At 32.8% G+C, this 21,104-nt stretch overlaps 1 protein-coding gene across 1 annotated transcript in view; it reads right to left on the bottom strand.

Annotated features, from left to right (window-relative positions):
* Window positions 1–2,686, bottom strand: part of LOC106718516 (protein Tob1) — a 28,426-nt gene extending 25,740 nt beyond the window's left edge. The window contains exon 1 of the mRNA XM_014512612.2: window positions 2,402–2,686. The gene's annotated coding sequence lies outside the window, so the exon portion shown is untranslated. The remainder of the gene's footprint in view (window positions 1–2,401) is intronic.
* Window positions 2,687–21,104: the final 18,418 nt, after the last annotated feature.

The following is a 21,104-nucleotide window of genomic DNA, read 5'->3' as shown; positions in this document are numbered from 1 at the left end:
AATGGGTCGTGCGTTTTTGTCGCGAGCGCGAGATTTGAACTACGTCACGGCTTCGGTGCGGCCGCGATGCGCTCTTGCCTTGACATCGATACGTGCCAGCCGCACATCAATATGTAGGAAATTTTGACCTTTATACAATTAAAATATATGGCATAACATTGAAAATTAAGATCCGTTAGTTTTCAACTTAACTTATCTCCAATTAAGTCCATTGCCCAACCCTTTTTTTTTTAAATACATTTTGGACTATTTTTAAATGTCGTCTCTTTTGAATGTATACTACAATGAAATTATTAACTTTAATTTAATAACTGTAATACTTTTTCATAATTTACGAATATCTTAGGACAGGACAGTAAAATTTGAATAGCAATAACTCTTTGTCTATTTTGTATTTGAAATAAATACAAGTTGATTTAGATTTATTGGATCCAATAGTGATATGATCTGAATACATCAGAGTTAAATATGTAATAACTATAAAATCTGTAGTAAATAACTGGATACATCTAATAAGATTAGGAGATGATTTTATATTGTATATGGCTTCGCTTATATTAACATAGTAAGCGATGTAAATGTTAGAATAATAGCTTTTACACATAGCATATGTACATAAAAACTTTTATATGTGAATCCAATCGGTTCTCCACCTGTTGTCATTTACTTTCTTTTCTTCTTCTTTCATCCTTTTCTAATTAGGAAGGAATGAGAAAGGGACTTAGATTTGAGAGTAGTGTGCAGTAATGGGAAATTCCTTTTTCCGTACATCATTTTCTCTATTTATTAATGATAAGTATTTCAATGCTATGTACCGATGTCGTATGTAAACGCAAAATTTAAACTTATTTACGATTAAATAAATAAATAAATTCGTCCCCACATATTATATGTCACTACGCAACTATTGTTTACATTTTATAGTATTTACACGCGTAATAATTTCAAGGTTTAAAAATAATCGCGATTGAGTATGCATGAAGTTAATCAGCAATTACAAACAAGAATGTTCTATATTCCTGAAATTTTGTATAATATCAATAATTTTCTATTAATTAGAGCCTTCCAAAACAATATTTAGCACACATGTAGAGCATATTCTGGAAGAACACGTAGGCTACTAATTAATTTTTTAAATCCACGTGGACAAAGTAGCGGGCAATAATTGATAGATAAAAATTCTGTAATAAGCCGTCCATACTTGGAATAAAAATATTTATGTAAACAGTTTTTTTAATTTTAAATGAATTTTATATTGATCATTTGAACGTCAAATTTTTCAGGACTTCCCTAATTTTTAAACACCAATCTTTAAATTCCAATTTGTATTCACTATTATAAAATTACTTTATTTGGCTGCTCTTACGGCAATGAAAATTGAAATCGATTTGACAAGTCAAAATTTACGGCATTTTTTAAATGATAAAAAAAAATTACATTAGTTGAATTTTTCTTTCGTTCACGGCAACATTGTGCCAGCCAGTTTCATATGAAAACTTTTTTGTTTCGATCACGTCTCAACTGTAGGTATTGCGATAAGAATCTAATAAAGTTAGTTTATTGTTCTGCCGATGAAAGGGTAGGTACTATGTTGATATGGATTTATTGTTGAGCAAAAATATAAAACTTTGATTAACTTCTGTATTGCAATAAACCGATTTCACTTTTCGATTGTTTTTTTGTAATCCTGATGTTTTATTAGCTTTAATACATATTTTAGAAAAAAAATTGTGAATTTCAAAATTGTACTACATAGTTTTGATGTTGAGTTTATAACAACAATATATTTAAGTATAATGAAATTAATAAATTAATTATAATTGACATTTTAAGACAAAAAGTTTTAGTATATTTTTTGGAATTTAATTATGTAAAAGCCACTTAAATAGCGTTATAAAGTCTAATTTAATATTCAAATCTGTACGGTTTCGAGCGTCGTTGGTGGCGAGATATAAATGAAATGTACGAATACTGTGAACGTAATTACATTATCGTCTGAATGAATCCCTGCCTGAACGCACGCCAAGGCGGCATAGCTCGCTACGTCTAGGTCACGATCAAACTCATCATGCACCTCGTCATTTTAATTCTATTACATTACAAGGATTATTTTCAAGTTATATCGTCAGTAAATATGATAAAATAACGCTTGTTTTAATTTAGGACGTATTCCTTATTTCCATCGTGCATCAAAGGCTGTGAAACCATGAAAACGATTCGTTCCTCGCTCGTGAGTTACAATAGATAATACATCACACAATTAGGTAAATTAGAATACGAAAGGAAACCGAAAACGTAATACCTAATGCAAACATACCCGGCCTTGAACGTTAAGCGGTTCGAAAATACGACGCGCGTGGAAATAGCCACGATGAAAATACTAGCACGTGATCGTACGTACCTCGCGTAAACTCGTATGGAGAAAATCGATGGTGCTTGTTGCCCGAGAACCTGCGGCCGACTGAGACTCAGCCACTGTGTCAGCGGAACGCCGCGCCCGAACCTCCGCCCGCCCGACTCGATATCACAAAGTTTGGTAAAAAAAATCTTCCAAGTTCTAAACTCACTTAAAAAAAATACAGTTCTATCACTCGTGGTTCAGGCGGCGTTACTGAGGTCGAAGTCGAGATCGCGGGTAGCTTGTTGTTTTGCCACGAAATGCGGGCGCGTGTTCACCGAGCGGAGTTGGGCGGCGGACTGGTCGCAGCGAGGCAGTCGGCGGGCCGTCGCTACGTCCCCTTGCCGTCCTACGCCCCCCGCGGCCCCGCGTGACGTAGGCTCCGGCCCGCGATGGTGGAAATTAGCAGCTTCCCGAGCGAGGGTCGTCGGATGTAGGTCACGGGGACTGGGCCTGCACTTGCCCACTCTACCATGCTGATACACTTGACAAGTTTAAGGACGTAACAATGATATTAGTTAATCGTAGTCAGTCGTAGTAATTACCCGAACCGCCTTGCTACGATTTCGTAGCACGACCGCTGACGTAGGGACAAAAGGCTACGCCGGTTGCGATATACCTTTCCAAATTACACCGCTTGCGTGACGTCAATTGGATGGAGTGATTTTATCGTAACTTGAATTTTAATATGTAAATAAATAATAATATGTTTTTGCATCATCGAACTAGATAGAAGCTCATAATATATATGAGAAAAAGTAAATAGGTATTGTAAATATTTAAAAAAAATATCACAATTTATACAAGTTTTACTCAGATTACCTTAATAGGGAAAAACTGTCGTGACTATTAATTTTACACAAGCATAGAAAGTTTTATATTTCCAAGGTTTACCGATTCTCGGCGCTCTTGAATGAGGTCGTTATAGGACGGTTACTTCCGCCCGGCGACTACAGCAGCCTACTGTAATGAAATCTTTGAGATGTTAGCCGACAGTCGTGATTGTTAGAGATTGTTAGCTGAGAGAGCAAGCGCGGACTATACTAGTCACGACTGCATTCAGCTCACGTGATGTTTGTTAAAAATCAATCATCTCGTATTGTAACTATGTAGCTCTGTCTAAGGATCTGTGGTATAACGCGTAAATTTTTCCTTTCTTAGTTTGTGGTGTGTTTTTTACTCTCATAATTTTTTTTGGGCCTTTGTCTTTAAATCGTTGTCTCTTATCTTTTTCACTTACTGAATTTATCTATATACAGATATAACATATTTTTATAATTATTTGTTTTCTGTACAATTTGAGTTCTATGATATTTATGTCGAAATATATTATTAACTTATTATATAAAATTACTCAGTATCATTTTAGCTAATAAATATTCTAAAATTATAAGTCGAATGAACACTTTTTATCTTGATATTAATGAAATTGAAAATAATTAATTAACTTTTCACATTTCACTGCAACTTTCGTACCGAAACTTTTAAAGAGTTAAAAACTAAAGAGCATATTTCATGAACTTATAAAGTATAGGTAGTATTTTGAAAAAGCAATAAACAAAACAGCATCATCTCGTCTTAACTACAAGTGTGATCTCCCAGCAGACATTTTTCATTTGTTAAATTTGTCAAATGCTCTTAAAACTTCCACCACTAATACGATAGTGTCGTTCGAACTGGATGCACTCCTCATATGAAGACTGTCATAAGTTTAAATGAAATTGCTCCGCTTAGCGCGGGTTCAATGAACTGTTTAAGAGTATTATACGTGTTTTGTTTATATACATATTAGAGTTCTGACAAGTTTTTAATTTGAGTATCTCAGTGGGTGTACTGAGCGAATTTGTTTTCATTCCCTTTTTGGAGTTCATTTTCATAGAAAATGCACAAATTAATTAAATCAATCCAGAATTTATAATATCTATTACAAAAATATCAACATAATATTAAAGAAATCAATGTCCTTAGTTATGGAATGTTTTTTAGAATCAGCGAACCTGAAAAAATATCGTTTAAAAATGAGTTCGTTTGGAATGAAGTAAATTAAAACAGTAGTTGTTAACTTGTTCATATATTTAGAATTTGCTGGAAACTTGAAAATTATTATTATTGATATATGGATTAAAAATTATGTATTTTACTGTTCATTTGATATAAATAAATATGACATTCAAATGTTTTACCAAACTTTGAATGTTGAGGGTACTCAAGGGTGTAAAACAACAAAGAAATGGAAGATGAAAGTTTGTATAGGAATATGTGAGGTTTATATGAATGGTTTACAAACAAGTTTGTTACGTTTTGTTGTAATCTTACTAATATTATAAATGCCAATGTTTAGATGGATGGATGTTTGTTTGAAGGTATCTCCGGAACAGTTCAACGGATCTTGATGAAATTTGGTACAAAAGAACATACTCTGGAAGAACACAAAGGCTATTTATTACGGTTTTTTAATTTCGCGTGGACGGAGTCGCAGGATACAGCCAGTGTTTTATAGTGTACGTGTAAGTGTTCGTAAAATAATTTTCATAAATAATGAAAATGCTACCAGAAAACAGTATTTCACGCAGACGAAGCCGTTGGCACATCTAATATAAGTTAGTAAAATATTTTAGTAACTCAGTAACCTTTTGAACTTGAGACATAATATTTATTCATTTATTCGAAAAAAGAACGTACATTTTAAAATAAAGCTAAAGGATTTTTGGCAAAAGTGTAGAGTTGAATTTTAACCAGGTTTCTTTTTTAATTTTATATGTTAAATCGATAGTCCTGTTTATCAAATCGAAGCTAAGGTCGAAATAAATTTGATTCGGTGCTGGTCTATAAAAGATTTTATGAGTGTAGATAAATCTTTTTTTTCCTTTCGACTTTTGCACAAAGAAATCTAAACACTTCTAGAACGCTACACCAAATTTAAAACTTTTCTTTTTTATTCTTGTGGCCAAGGGTTGGGAGTAAATTATAGGTAGGAATAATATCATTCACCTTTATGTATATTACGCTATTCAGGTCCGATTATTTATTTTAGGATATTCACTATCCAGCTATAGATACCGCTTTATCTATGAAACGTGAGAGTAAGACGAATTTCTTTATTAAAAAAAACATACCATGAATATTTAGATAAGAGATTACGTTTACAGACTGCTTTTTATCTTATTTTGTACAGATTAGAGTTAAGATTTCATATCAAAATGAATGTTTTCCAATATGTCATGAAGTTGGAATAAAACGTTCGCGACAGCAATATGTTGAAACAAACAAACCACGTAATCTCAACTATTCTATTTTATTAGCCATGACTTTAAACAATGAAACGACTTTTTTTTGTAGGTAGATCATCATCTCCCTGTTCTCCAGAACGATTTACCTTTAGTCGTCACACCCTTTTAAATCATGTCACCTTTCACGCAATCCATCCATCTCTTCGTAAGCCGACCACAACATATTTAAAGTATTGGTAATATTGGTTTGTAGGCGTATTAATGTTCGTATTGTTATTAGCCATTTCGCTTGCAAAGCTTCTACTAAATCCAATCGTACATTACGTCAATCTAAACGCAATTTATGACGTCATTAGACATAACACGTTAATGCCTACTTATGTCTATAATAATAATTGAAGCCGCAGCGCGGTGTAGAGTGTGATAACAACGAGAATTATCCTACATATTTTAATGCACATGGCTCCTTTCCTACGACGAAAAATTATCGAAATAAAGTATGAACATATACTTATAAAACAAGTAAAAGTAAAGAAAGAAAGAAAGTAATAACAGTGGTAGTCACCGGTAACAACAACTTATGATGCAAATTGGCCGTGTACGACTATACAGAAGACAAGCATAGTGGCAGCAATTCCGCTTATGGTCTGAAGAATGTGCGTGCAGAAGGCCAAATTTTAGTTTTTTTCCCTTCCCATCCTTGTCATATAAGGAAAATATGGTAAGATTAAGTAGATTTCACGGAGGAGGGGACGCAGAAGAAGTTGAAATATCGTCTTTCTGTAAATTTTCTTCTCTGACAATTTAAGGTAGGCACTTTAAACATTTAAGGTTTCTATATTAACATAGTAGTCTTCATTTGAACGTGGTATACAAATTCTCTTACATTTCTGATTATTACAATGCTAAAGTCTCGTTACATATCCACGGTGTCATGTCTTGATTGATAGCGCAATGTATCGAGATAATTTGAACAGAGTTAAATTGATCGTACTCACGTGACATGTGACGTCATCTTACTACCTCTTGTTGTTTAGACGAGGAACCGTGTACGAAAATATAGAAATTAAACTTTAAATAAGAAATAAGAATCCAACTTAAATGTTGCATTTATAAGGTGCAGGAGGTTCGTTCCTTAGAGATCCCAGAACCCGCTTCTATTTCACTTGAGATTGGTAACTGAAAGGGTTTTAGTGGGTCAAATCTACCATAACCCAAGGCAGGGTATCTTAAAATTTATAACCCCTTCCCCTCAAAATTGGTAAAATACATTTTTTTTAGCAGTGATAGACATTTTTTTACGTTTATTATTATTAAATAAAGCACACGAAAACTGAATTGTTGAAGATCTGCGCAGTCTTACCGCGTTGGCTTTAGTAAATGCTGCTCAATTCAATTTCAGCGTATGCAGGAATAATGCTGCAAAATGTACTTCTATATCCAATAAGCGTTACTTACGCTTAGTTTAACAAATAGCAGTCATTTTAGCGCAATTTCTTTTGTTTCTGTTTCACGGACCAAAGAAAATAATGCATAACGGAGTTAGCGAGATCATTTGTTATTTACTGTTATTTGAACTTTATTACAATAAATAAAATAATAAAAAGAAAAATGTAAGAGCATTTCGTATTTGTTACAGTGAAACACGAATTTCTCTAAAATTTTCTAGTTTTGCTTGTGCAATGTTTTCTAAATGCGAGTTTACACTGCTGAAATACTAAAAAAAAACAGGTCTTTAATATCACCATTAAGACGAACCAATAGTTTTTCCAAATATAAAATTGTATTGTATAGAACATTAGTAAATTCCCGGGAGAGCTTTAGGCTTTCGTATTGTGACCTGGATTCGTGTTCCTGTATTTTATTGATCGTTTCCCGACGTTACATTGCACGGCCCGAGCTCCTCCGTGTTCGTATTAAAACATATTCTACTATATTATGTACGCAGCACGAACACTCTGACACTATCTTGTAGCATCCTACACAAACACGTCGCAATAAAAATATGATTTTTTATTAATTATATTAAATTAAAAATCTAGTACCGATATAATTTCTGCCTTTTTGGAGGAAAATCGCGTAAGAAAAAAGAGAAAGATGGTTAGGACCAAGGTAAAGAACACAAAAATGTACCCCTAAAAGTTTCGTTAATAAATATGTACATTCTTACCGAATTTCATTACGCTATAGAGCCTTATATTGCCTGAAGGCATGTATAACAAACCTAAAATCAGTGGTTTCTGAACTCAAAACGTTTAACAGGCATAACACGCCCGCCTCTAGGCTATTAACATGAACCACCTACCGCTGTTGCGGAATAAATCGTTCAAATTAAACTTAAGTTGCGTAAATTCATTGCTACGCTCAGAACTTACTAAGTAAAGACTCTCCAGTCGTAAAGTTTACATAACAGTGAAGAAATAAATTTGCGTTATTTCACGGGAATAATTTGGCAAATACCTTAAATAGGTAAAAATTAGGCTTAAATACCTTAAAGTTGATGATTTTACCAGAGAAACCAAGCAAATATTTTACTTTACAATATGTTTTCTATATAAGTCCTGATTTATAATAATTCATATTAATAATAATAATAATAATATATGAAAAGAGCTCTTTAACTCAAAGAAACAGTTGTAATGATCGTAGTCTCATTTTGTCTCAATACCTTTTATTATTGTAAATATTACTGCTGATAGCTAAGGTGAAATGTCCCATTATTAAGAATGGGTTTTCAGTTCACTACAATGTTGCCAAGTTCTTATTAGGGTCCATGTTCACTGTACACATACACACTGATAAACATATTAGTATCCTGTACATACATAAATTTATGGATATACCGTAAAAAGAAAAAAATTAAGAATGTATAGACTCTTTGTTTCATTTTAGACTTCAGGAAATACTATGACACTATGACTATGATACTGGCAAATAAATTGATTATTATTATTATTATTATTATATTCATGTTATCATTGTTAAAACGTGTTAATTTTATGTACAACTTAGTTACAAACTTATGTAGTATTTACTAGGTAGCATGGCTAATAAGTTATACAGATACAATTTGTCCGCTTTATTTATTGTTAATTGGGAAATAAGCAGACACAGAAATAAACACCAGACAGATAAGGTCAATACAGTGAAAGAATTTTGAAGTAAATGGCTCGTAAATAATAGGCATTAGAGGATCTGGAGTGATTGATTAACACATCTGACTACACAAGCGTGTAGGGAATCTCCTACATTTATTTATGTTAGTCGGGATTAGGCGATATTGATTTTCCGTCTGGGGCAGTAGGGTAAGAGCTCCGTCGCCTACAGCTCGGGTCCAATGATAAATCGTTCCGCGATGACACGACACAATCCCTGCCCTCGTACAAAGTTAGAAATAGCGCCGAGTAATTTTTGTTTAATGGTAGAATCCATTTTGCCGCGACGAAATATTGTGTTAATAGCTTTCAAAATCGGCATTTAATGTGCCACATCACATTACATTGTGAGTGTACATATAAAATGTTCTATTAATCATTATTAAGATACTAGACGTCACCCGCAACTCCATCCGCTCGGAAATAAAATAAAAAACTTAATAAGGAGCCTATGTGTTCATCCAGACGGTCTATATTCCAATTATATTCTATTTCAGATGTTCTATATTTATGCCAAATTTCATCGAGATCCGTTGAGCCGTTCTGGAGATACCTTCAAACAAACATAAATCCATCTAATTATAATATTAGAATGATTAAATTTAATAATTAAAAAATTGATACCAAATAGTAATTGCGACCGTCAAAAAATTGTGTAAATAGTATCAACACAATTGAATGATTTTTAAAAAATGATCCTTATTATATTTTTGCCTCTAAAAAGCATATTAATCTATCGACCGACAATAATGTAATCAGGTCCGCCAGACCGTGACAGAATCTATATAATTCGAGGTCAAAGTAGGTGCATTTCTTACTTCCTAAACACGGTTCCGTCGTGAAAAACACAGCGATTTCAATAAAAAAGGCACGAAGGGCCTCGAAGGCTGGCGTAAACAAAGTTATAAGAAAAGACTTCCCGCTTCCACAAAAATAAGAATATTATTGGCTTTTCGTTGCCTTTTAAACTGGTAAATTAAATTTCTTGAAGATAATTAATTTCAGTTTAAATTATTACAAGTTTTTGATAAGTAACAGGTGAATTGTTGTATGCTTTTTGTTCTTTGGTTATGTGCTTCTAGGAGGCGTACCATAGAACCTATTTAGAATAGTAAAAATCAGTTAAGTAAAACAAACACATCACCCATAACTTCTATTTAATCTACAGAGGGCGCCACTCTCGCTTATCATGTCCAATTTCAGATAAGATATGATAATAATACCTAAGTTTCAATATAGTAGGTATATTTTCGTTGTTCCACAAGTCATCGCTAAATATTTATATCTAGATAAATTTACAAATAAGTTAAGATGTCCTAATCTTCTGGGAAGTCCCAATACTATTCATTTGGTATTTTAGAAATTTAGTCATCTTTAAACGAAATAACTTTAGTCTTACGGAATATTTAATCGCATTTATAAAAGTCAAAAAGGGTTAGTGAATCGATAACAAAGTGGTAACTACTAACGAATTTAGCACAACACTCTAATGTTGGTAAAAGCCGAAACGAGGCAATTACTGGCACATTTATAATTCTAACAGTGAATTAAGACAAAGCAGGTCTAAGAGCTTAATTAAAAAGGATGAAACACCTATCAGAGCTCCTAAATTGCAGTTGCTAATTAACTAAATTCGTAATTCGCTCTGAGTGCTGCCTTAAAGAACTAGATTGGATTATAATATTAATTATGAAAGCTTTGAAAGGTCGAATTTTGTTGTCAACTCATTTTTGGTTATTAGTGTTTATGGTTTGTTGAAAACACTTTAATAAATAGAACAAGTTAATGACTTATAACTAAAAGTTATTTCTAAAGATTTAATTGCGAAATAAATTAACTAACATAATACGAGAGACTATCACTTGTTGGTTACTTGCTCACTTTGAACTGTTATTAAAATTCATATTAAAAACTACTTAATTCAATAAATTGATTTATGTTTTTTGTGGTTTATTTATGACAGAATTTATTTATTTATTTATTTATTTTAGGAAGCCAACATATTACATGAAAGATGACAATCTAATAAAAATTGTTTATATCAAAGTACATTTTGTCATGTAATACACTTAAAGGCTAACACAACATTTTAACAAAATTATAATACAAAAACAGACAGAAAAACAGAAAACTTTAACATAGTAATGAGTAAATAAGATAAATAACCTAAAAAACTCTTAAGGTGATTGATTTTTGACTTATTAAAAGATGTTTCGAACTATTTATAAACATTCAATTGGAATTAATTTACTTCGAAATGAAGAATAATACAAGACTGCGTGGGTAGAAAATTTAACAGTCTAGCCACCATCCCCGATGGAGTCTCAGCAAATATTCATCTAATCAGAAAATTGACCCAAGAGAACAGAAGTTCTTTGATCAATTTGTCAACATGTTTTTTATAATCATCGATTGTGCTGTACACAAAGTTTGGTCTATAAAAAAATAAAAGTTAAAAGTTAAGGTAAAATTTCGGTAAATACATAAATGTCTCAACAATACATCTTACTCATATTATAAATGTGAATGTTTAGATGGATGGATGTTTGAAGATATCTCCGAAACGGCTCAACGGATCTTGATGAAATTTGGCATAGTTGTAGAACATAGCCTGGAAGAACAGATAAGCTACTTACTACATTTTTTTAAAATTCCATGCGCACGGAGTCGCGGGCGACAGCGGGTGAATCACAATTCCAAAGTGATATATCTACGATAAAAAAATTCTATCTTGATATCTCATTGAAGCTAATTAAAGGGACCGAAGTTAGTCATACAATTTATGATTACTTTAACATCGGGTTCTGAGATATATCAAATAAATAAAATTCAAGTAATCCAGGTGTTTTAATTTTCCAACTATAAATTTCTTATCAATATATTTATTATGTTCAGTTTCGCATAAATATTGTGTGTAAATAATATGATGACAAGTCGCAGAATTATTTTGAAACTGCACATTTTCAATGCAACGCTATTATTGCATCGAATGTTTACACATCGGTCGCCAATACGTCTTATCGTCGTACGGGCTTGTGCAACAAAACCTTATCGCACTAATAAAGCTTTACGTAATCAATTTACCGTAGTTGTTGCCAACGTAAAATCAAATAATCTACGAACTTGTAATGTAACCAACATTGCCAATACCGTGTACTCGTAATGCGCATTGGAAATGTTACGTTTCTTTTTTCGATACAAAATTTGCGAATATAACTAAAGTAAAATAATTTTATATTTACAAGCATGTAATATAAATATAACATTATTTGAACAAAGTCCAAATATTGCTTAAGTAATGTGTTAGTTTGTGTGTTTTGTAGGTCTATTGTGTAAGTTAAATTTTTCCCACAGAGCGTCGATGTTGTTTTACCGTTACGGGTCTTGAAGATAAAATTAGCTTTTTATTTTAAATTACGAAGTATAATCAAAATTAATTATTCTAAGGTCAAATACACCTTGGATTTGTTTTTATATATTTAATACGATTTAATTACTAACTTTCAAAGTTATTCTTTACGTCCTCTCAATCTTACAATTCAGAAGCAAATATTTGGAATTCTCTTTTTTAATATTTGATGTGTTCATTTGGTTTATTTATTGAATAAAACAACCATTTAGTATTCATAGCAAATATAAACAACCCAATGACACACAACACGTCCACATGCGGCAGTGAAAAATATTAGTGGGCTAATTTGTCTATCATATTGTCCAAAACTTTAAGTTGTATACCACCTTAGCCTACTATACTATTTATAAAAAATATTTAAAAGGTTACTACAAAATTTAACCAACAGTTTTGACGAGCACCATAACATTGCATTGAAAACTTCTGGTAACATCGCCTCAATATGAAGCCTAAACTAACAAAATAGATTTGTAAATCTTTAGTTTGCACACAAACTTGCGTTAAACTCGTACAGTTCGCAAGCTGCTACAAAATAATTCATCACAAAATACCGCAAGTTGTTTCCAATTTTGCGAATACTTGTAGAACATGCCAATGAATAAATTAAACTTAAGTCTTTACTTACTTTGATATTACATTCTAATACATTTTATATGAATTTTAGTTTAAACTTTAAACTTACATGATTTGAATATTTTAATAAATCCAAGTTTTTAATTACACATCGACATCAAAGTATAAACCACTAGCGCACACCTGCGCCAGTGGTTTGGAAGGAGTACCTGTTCGCTTTTCAGAGCCGTGGTGTCAAGGGTACTAGTTGCCTTAATGATCGCCGACCTTCGAAAGAAGATGGCACTATTCCTATAGTGCCATCTTCTTCCTAGAAGAAGAATCAAAGTATAACTGAGGACACCTTACTTCTTGTAATATTATAAACTTGCTGTCGTCCGTGACTCCGTCCGCGCGGAATTAAAAACATTATAAGAAGCCTATGTGTTTTTCCAGATCATGATCTATATATTATTTGCCAAATTTTATCAAAATTCGTTGAGCCATTTTAGAGATACCTTCAAACAAACATCCATACATCCAAACATTCGCATTTATAATATTAGAAGATGTGAATATTTAGATGGATGGATGGATGTTAGGAGGTATCTCCGGAACGGCTCAACTGATCTTGAAGTTTGACACAATCTGGAAGAATACAAATTTATTATTTATTTTTTGAATCCGCGCGGACAGAGTCGCAGGAGACAACTAGTAAGTAATAAATACGATATTAATAATTACATTATCATTAATATCATTATTTTTTGTTATTCAAATCTAATTAATAAACTGTTTAGTTTATTAAACACAATTTAAAATTTGAAAACATTGCGTACCTTAAGATAAACGCCTCAACATTTTGCTACTTGTATTTCTAACTTATTTTGGTTTAATTAAACGCAACGCAATATTATTGTTCTTAATTAGTTTACTTCAATTTCTCTCACCTTACACCCTTGAGAATGGATTTAATTAGTAGGTAGGGAGATATATAATAAATTAGTGCTTGGGGATTTGATGGTCCGGTGTGGCCACTCTGATATTTATCACCACCGCATGCGGACGTAATGTTTGTTATTGTATTGTTTGCTGTGAATACTAAATGGTTGTTTTATTCAATAAATAAACCAATTGAATATAATAAATATAAAAAAGCAGTAGCGAATGTTTAACCTGATCGACTTCTTACTTCAGTGTTTCTTACGGAGATACTTAAATCTGAAGTAAGGTTTAAATAGTTAGCATTTAAACCACAAGAAGTATCTACGAAGCTGCAATAGGATTAAGCTCGACTTAAAAGCTCAACATACTAAGAAAGCTCGTTTTTATGTAAATGTGTGGCCGTTTCCTTTCCTTAGATTAGTTAAATGATTCCCCGCAGCGTAATTATATTAGAAAACAATTTTGGAAGTAAAGAATATCGCGACATCGCCTGTCTCAATTACTTTTATCTTTTTAAATATTAAAATTTTGTAATTGGAGTAAAATATAAATGTTGAAAATTTTATTCAAACCCGCGACTCTACCAGCGCGACATTTAAAAAAACTTAATAAGTAGACTATGTGTTCTTCTAGACTATGTTCTAAATCTGTGCCAAAATTCATCAAGATCCGTTAAGCCGTTCCGGAGATACCTTCAATAATATTAGTAAGATAGCATTTAATACATTCGACGGTGAAATAAAAAAAAACAGATATGAATTCAGAGAGGTATTCGCATATTGCATAGCAATAGGCCTCGCCGTATTTCGGAGTCCATTCAAGCTTCCCACGAAATTGGATTACCTTTCGAATCGTCACTATAGGAGCGAGCCAGATTCCAAACTAAAATTTGCTTATAAATTCTATTTTTTTAAAAGGTTCGAAGAGTATATTACTTGTTCCCAAATGTTGTGACTAACCATAAAATTTTCTTATGAATTATCTTTTCAAGTACCCATCTTCATAGATCTTAAATTAAATTCGATAGCATTAGAAACGAATGTTTCATAATTCCAACCGATATTCCAAATAAATTCATCCTAAATGCAACGATCAACTTTACACAACTTCCACTGGATATCATTTTCAACGTCTGCTCAACTTTCTGTAGCAAACTCCTTAATTGAAGTAGAGAGTTTAAATTATGTTCGTGCAGGTACGGGTGCGGGGTGAATGCAAAAAGGATTAGAACGATTACTGCAGGATCGACTTGTTATCTAACTTTAAACAATTGAATAGATCATAGTTATTCTGAAACGAATAATGATCAGAAGCAGACCACTTGCAAACAATAGTCTGAAACTTTTATTTTTTATTAGAGAAGGGGCAAACGAGCGTGTGTATCGACGTCCATGGACATCTACAATACCAGAGGAAACGCAGATGCGTTGTCGGCTTTTGAGATGATAGCATCTTCTTAAATCTAAAATTATTACGTATCTAACAGTCTAAAATTACATTATCTATTAAAATGAAGCAAATGAGAACCTCAAAAAAACTAAAATTATTTGCAACTACTACTGTACTAAATTCAGGGACCGAAAAATGATAAAATAATAGAACATACTTATACCATTTTTAGTTTTAAATCGAACTAAAAGCCTACTGGCAAAGATATTTTCTATTCGTATTATAAAAGGTAGGCAACGCATCTGAATTTGCGGATGTCTATGGGCAGCGATCGCTTCGCTATTTCGGCGAATGCAGATGACCGCGCACTCTTCGACACGTGTCCTTCAAAAAAAAAATGATTAAGAAAGGAATGGAAGAAAAATTAAAGTTGAAACACTCAAAGACAATTTAGCTTAAAATTTTGCAAATTACCTTCGATCTTAAACAATTTTCCGAATCTGAATTGTTCCTAGTTGACTTAAAGAATATTCCCGTCTCGGAAATTTAAAAGTCAGGGGTCTTCATTTGCCTGTGAAATAATATTAACAAGCGTTGACATTTTCAACAGTTATAAAGCCCACTGCGCACCATTGATCGATATTGGTTGGGGAACGCTTCCCGCAACGAGCGGGTAAATCTTTGACCTTACAAACTCTCATTACAGTTAATATTTCGCTTCGATTGCTTTAACATATTTCGTTAGGGTTTTACGACATTTGAAATTTTCAGTATGAAAATATTTCTTCATATTTCTTTAAATTAATTTTGTTTAAGTAAGTCTTTATTCGAAGAGCACCCTGACAAAGTTGTTGAAAATTCTTTCTATTTGTGGTTTAAGGAAAAAACTAGTAGGTTATCTTTTATTAAGATATGATGTAAAAATAATTTTCTGTGACTTCATAGAGTATAGTTTCTTATATTCGAGTATAAGAATATAAAACATCCAGTGAGAACAATATCCCGTCCAAAACAGCAAAATATTCCAGTTAAACAAATCTTTGAATTAAATTCCTTTTGATCCGCGCTCTGTTTCTGTCACCTGGCGCTGATATCATGAAGCCTCCGTTCCAGCTCCCAGCAAAGATAAAGCTCATTACAACATTAAGTTGTTGTTTGTTTCGGCGTCCTCAACCGTGTACGTGAATTTAAGTAGATTTAACTTCGCCAGAGCTCCTTTGAGTATGCTCAAGTTTCCAACGGGTTTAAAGTCATTCAACTGTTTTGTTCCAACATTAAACATTAGAGCTCTTAAATTGGATATAATAATACAGGTAATGGCTTGGTAATAAATTAAAAAAATATCCTTTAATTATTTAAAAGATAAGATCTCTATTATTTAAATTTTAGTAAAGAACTAGCTGTCGCCCACGATTCCGTCCGCGCGGAATTACAAAAATAATAAGTAGCCTATAAGTTCTTCCAGTTTATCATCTATATCTATGCCAAATTTAACCGAGATCCGTTGAGCCGTTCTGGAGATATTTTCAAACAAACAGTCATCCATCCATCTATCCATCCAAACTGTCGCATTCATATTGTTAAAAATCTTGGAGCAATAACCACGGGGTTTCTACGTTAAAAGAGTGTTTCTCTACAAGATGATAATGTATTCAATTTATAGATACATTTTTCTTACGTTGCAACTACGATAATTAATCTGTAAATCCATCCCAGCACTTCAGTGGTTCCTTATCGAACACAAGGCCAATCGGGCTTCAGCGACACGACAGTGACGGATTGAGCAGGCTTGATAAATTAGTTCGGGGCTATTTCAACATTGGTTCGACTTCGAAACGATATTTAAGCTGTTTATGCATATAAGAATAGAAGCAAACGAAATATTTCTATGGTACGATGTATTTTTATGTTATGATAAAATTTAATTTACCGTCAATTCTAAAGGTATAGAACAGAGTTTCGTTGCAGTACAAAAAGATATCACAAGATCTGGTCCAACTATTAAGCCAAGTCTTGTTCGAATTTAAGGTTAATACAAATTCTATAGGACGTAGTGTCAATGCTATATAAATTAGTAAATAAGTTGTGTGGTGATCTTTTAATATTGTGTTTTAAATATACACATCAAAAAAGTCTAAGCAACACATATAAATTTCAATTTTACAATGTGTTTTCGCATTAAATCCTTAGTATTTTCGTACTTTTATTATTTATTAATGCTTTTTTAATATTAAACAACAATTATTTTTTTTTATTTACCTTTTAATAATCTTAATAACCAATAATTACGAGTAAGGAATGTTTGTACGTAGTACAAAGTAAGGTGCCTAATCAACTAAACTTAAAGTAAAATTAAATGGTTGTACAAAAATTGCATAAATTAAGACAAAATGTGGTCTCCTCTGTTATGGAGAACTTGCTGGCACCGATTATTCATAGAATCGATGAGACTGTTAATGTGATCCTACGGTAATTGCTCCCAATGAAATTTTAGTAAGTCCATCAGTTGTTGGGTTGTTGTCACTCCATCCAAGTCATTTAAAACACGTCTCTGGAGCATGTCCCGTGCATGCTCGATGGGGTTGAGGTCTGGCGATTGTGCAGGCCAAGGCAATACCAGGAAGTTTTCCCTTGCCAAGTACTCCCGTGTGTGCAAAGCTGTATGCGAACGCGCATTGTCATGCATCAAGGTGAAATCGAAGCCAAGCGCTTGTGCGAATGGATGGACATAAGGTCTTAGAACATCCTCAACGTAATTTAGAGCGTTCATGTTACCATTTACAAAAACGAGCTCTGTTCGTATGTTCTTCATAATACCCGCCCATACCATAACTGTTAAGTCGTTGTATGGATGCACTTCCTGAAGCCACCTCAGTCTTTCAGTATTTCCAGGACAACGGTACACTCTTACCCTTCTAGTATCAGGCTAGAACCCAAATCGAGACTCATCGCAAAATAAAATTTTATCCCATTGTTTCCGGGTCCATATAATGTGTTGCCTAAACCATTCATTTCGACGAGCGCGATTCCCGTGACGTATCGGTGGGCACCTAATTGGCCGTCGTGCTCGTAGGCCATACTCATGCAATCGATTTCACACAGTTTGGCAGCTATCAACAACACTACTTGAATTTTGTAGCCTCAAACCTATCTCTCGGGCGGTTAACATCGGCTGGCGTCTTTCAGTCAGTTGTATGTATCGATCTTTCCGTGTTGTTGTACACCTTCCTCGACCTGGGTGCTGCTCAGCAGGATCTCCCGTGTTAGTTTAAAGCTGATGAAGACGGCAAATAACGCTTCTGTTGATACCAAAATACCGAGATACCTGAGATTGAGTTCTTCCCGCTTGCAACATCTCTACAGCTCTCTGCATTTCATCTGCGTTCAAATGACGTCGCTCCATAACGTAAAAAATGTCTCAAAATTCAAATTTGTTCAAAACTTTTTTTAATTATTGTTTGAATCTTAAAATTGATACCGAATACTAAATTTTAATAAGCAAAGAAAACGCTGTAAAATTCGAACAAATGCATTCGCTTTTGAATTTGTGAAAAAAAAAAACAAATGATACTCGATTTTTTTTCACAACCAGCCAGTATGTTCTATAGATCAAAAAAGTTTACATAAGTATTACCTACTTGGTAAAAAATGATAAAATAATTGATTAATAACTTGAAATTGTATGTGTTGCTTAGACTTTTTTGATGTGTGTATATTAAATGTTTGTCAAAAAATAGAAGCCTAAAATCGATCATTCGTCATAACAACTATTTCCTAATATTATAGGATGGAAAACTAACCGTACGCAAGTTGATAATTCTTATCATTTATACAATGTCAAGATTACAACTAGATTGATGAGCTACATGTAAACGGAGGGTACACTAATAAATTATGAAAAGTTGGTAGAAAAACGTTCACAGCAATATTAAAAATTAATTTCGGTTAATCAATCAGTTATGGTTAAACTGTAAACGAGCATGCGGCCAACTGAATTCACCGTAACAGCGAAGCGACCACTGCCCATTGACATCTGCAGATGAGTTGCCTTCCTTTAATCAACATTGGAGGGGACGCACAAAAATAGGATATTAAGGCACCGGCACGCATACTTATAAGAAGAAACGCGGAATTGCTTTTACTTCACGCCTGTCTTCTGTGGTCCTGGTATTTCACCGGTCGATCCGGCCTATTCGTTCACCCAACAAATATTGCTGTTAAATCTACCACTGTTAAACTTTTTAATTGTTTATTGCTTACTAAGCTTGAGGTCGTTTATAAATAAACATACAACAAATTTGAAAATTAAAAAAGATTTTCATAAGAATTGTCTAAAGCACGAGAGTTTACAACGTTAATTGTCAATTACACTTTTACACGTCCAGTAAATGGGAAGTGAAAATAAATTTTCCTAACAATGTTAATTTAACATGATAACTATTTCTGAGAATGTGAATAGCGACCGACACTTAAGGTATATAATATATTGATATTGTTTATTAATGTATTGATAAAGTTCGTTCAAATATAGTAACAGACTATTTAATAGAGTGCTGTTCAATTATAGTACTTAGACAGGATTATTTTCGTATCGTAGGCGGATAGTCAAATATTGCTAATAGATCCTCCTTGTCTAATAAAATAACAAGTTATATTAATAGTAACATCAATTAGTTCTGATCCTCGTATTATTTCAAAGCTCCTAGTTATTTTTGTTACTTAATAAATACTTCAATAGTTGCAGAGCTACTCAAAAGCTTCCACCTACGCTTTTATACAATTTCAAAGAGTGTAAAAACTAACTACTTTCTAATCCCTTTCAAGAATTTTTTGATATTAAGGATTTTTTCGTTATGTTGCCATGTCATCAGGTACAATTTTTTATATTTTTATACCATATCTATAAACGGACATTGTTAATATTTATATCTACAAAAATTGAATTTCGATTAAAAGTTTCGTAAAGCAGTCTTAGCGAAAGCAATCTCCGGGGAATGAAACAGGACGGGATTAAAAAGTCATGGAAGCGTATTTATCAAAGGCTAGGAGAGCGAGACTATCCGTTGTCTACGCGAGTTAATATTTAAGGCGAGAGCCTTATTTATAGAGTAAAAAAGAAAATGAAAGTTCCATTGACAAGCTTATTTCGATGTACTATCTTTGTTTAAACCTACTCTTAATATTAAAATTATTTATTGTTTAATTTCAACCCCTGGCTATTTCTGAATAGCAATAAGTAGATATAGTCAGAATAACTATATTTGTTTAGAAGGCGCTATCGACTTAAATGAATCAATTAAAATTTACACATATTAGAACACTTTGGTAACTGTTATATTGTCTGTAACCTGTCGAAATTGTAAAAGAAAATTGCCCGCGGCATTCGAGCAGTAAAATACTTGCTTCAGCGCTGGAACTAATTGCTGTGTTTGTGCAAGCGGTCAGCGCTTCCATCCAATTTAAAAGTTGACACTACGCTGGTGTTGTCCTTTGTACTTTTAAATAAAACATAGCATTTTAATTTGAAATTTTCAACTTATTCCTTTGTTAATCTGTGAGAATTCCTAGGATAAATGTAGATAGCAATTTGTTTCATAAAAGAGAAAAACTTTATTTAAAAACTAAAACCGTGTTTGTTTGTTTTTTTGCTACAGTAAAAAATTGAAAATACGTTATTAAACATTGAGGAAAATGTTTTTAAAAACGATTCAACCCCATTTAAATTAGATCACAGTTATAAATAATACCTTGCCAATAGCAAAGCATTTCGAAAATATTTATCACAATAGATATAATATGAGAGCATTTTCTTTTCAATAGTGGTCTGAAATATTCTTAAAAACTAAGTTTAAATTAAATTATTAATTTTTAGATTTAAATACACTCATATACACATAGTACATGTTGTCATCGACATACAATGATGTTAACATGTGCCATAGTTATGCGTGTCGGCCAATTTCAGGTCATTGCGTCTTTGGCAACGGCTGTATCACCACGATATTCCAAATAAATAGAATTGA

This window comes from Papilio machaon, chromosome 4 (assembly GCF_912999745.1).
Source record: "Papilio machaon chromosome 4, ilPapMach1.1, whole genome shotgun sequence".
Lineage (NCBI taxonomy): Eukaryota > Metazoa > Arthropoda > Insecta > Lepidoptera > Papilionidae > Papilio > Papilio machaon.
The sequence above is the reverse complement of the archived record's forward strand: the minus strand, read 5'-3'. Positions and strand labels throughout refer to the sequence as shown.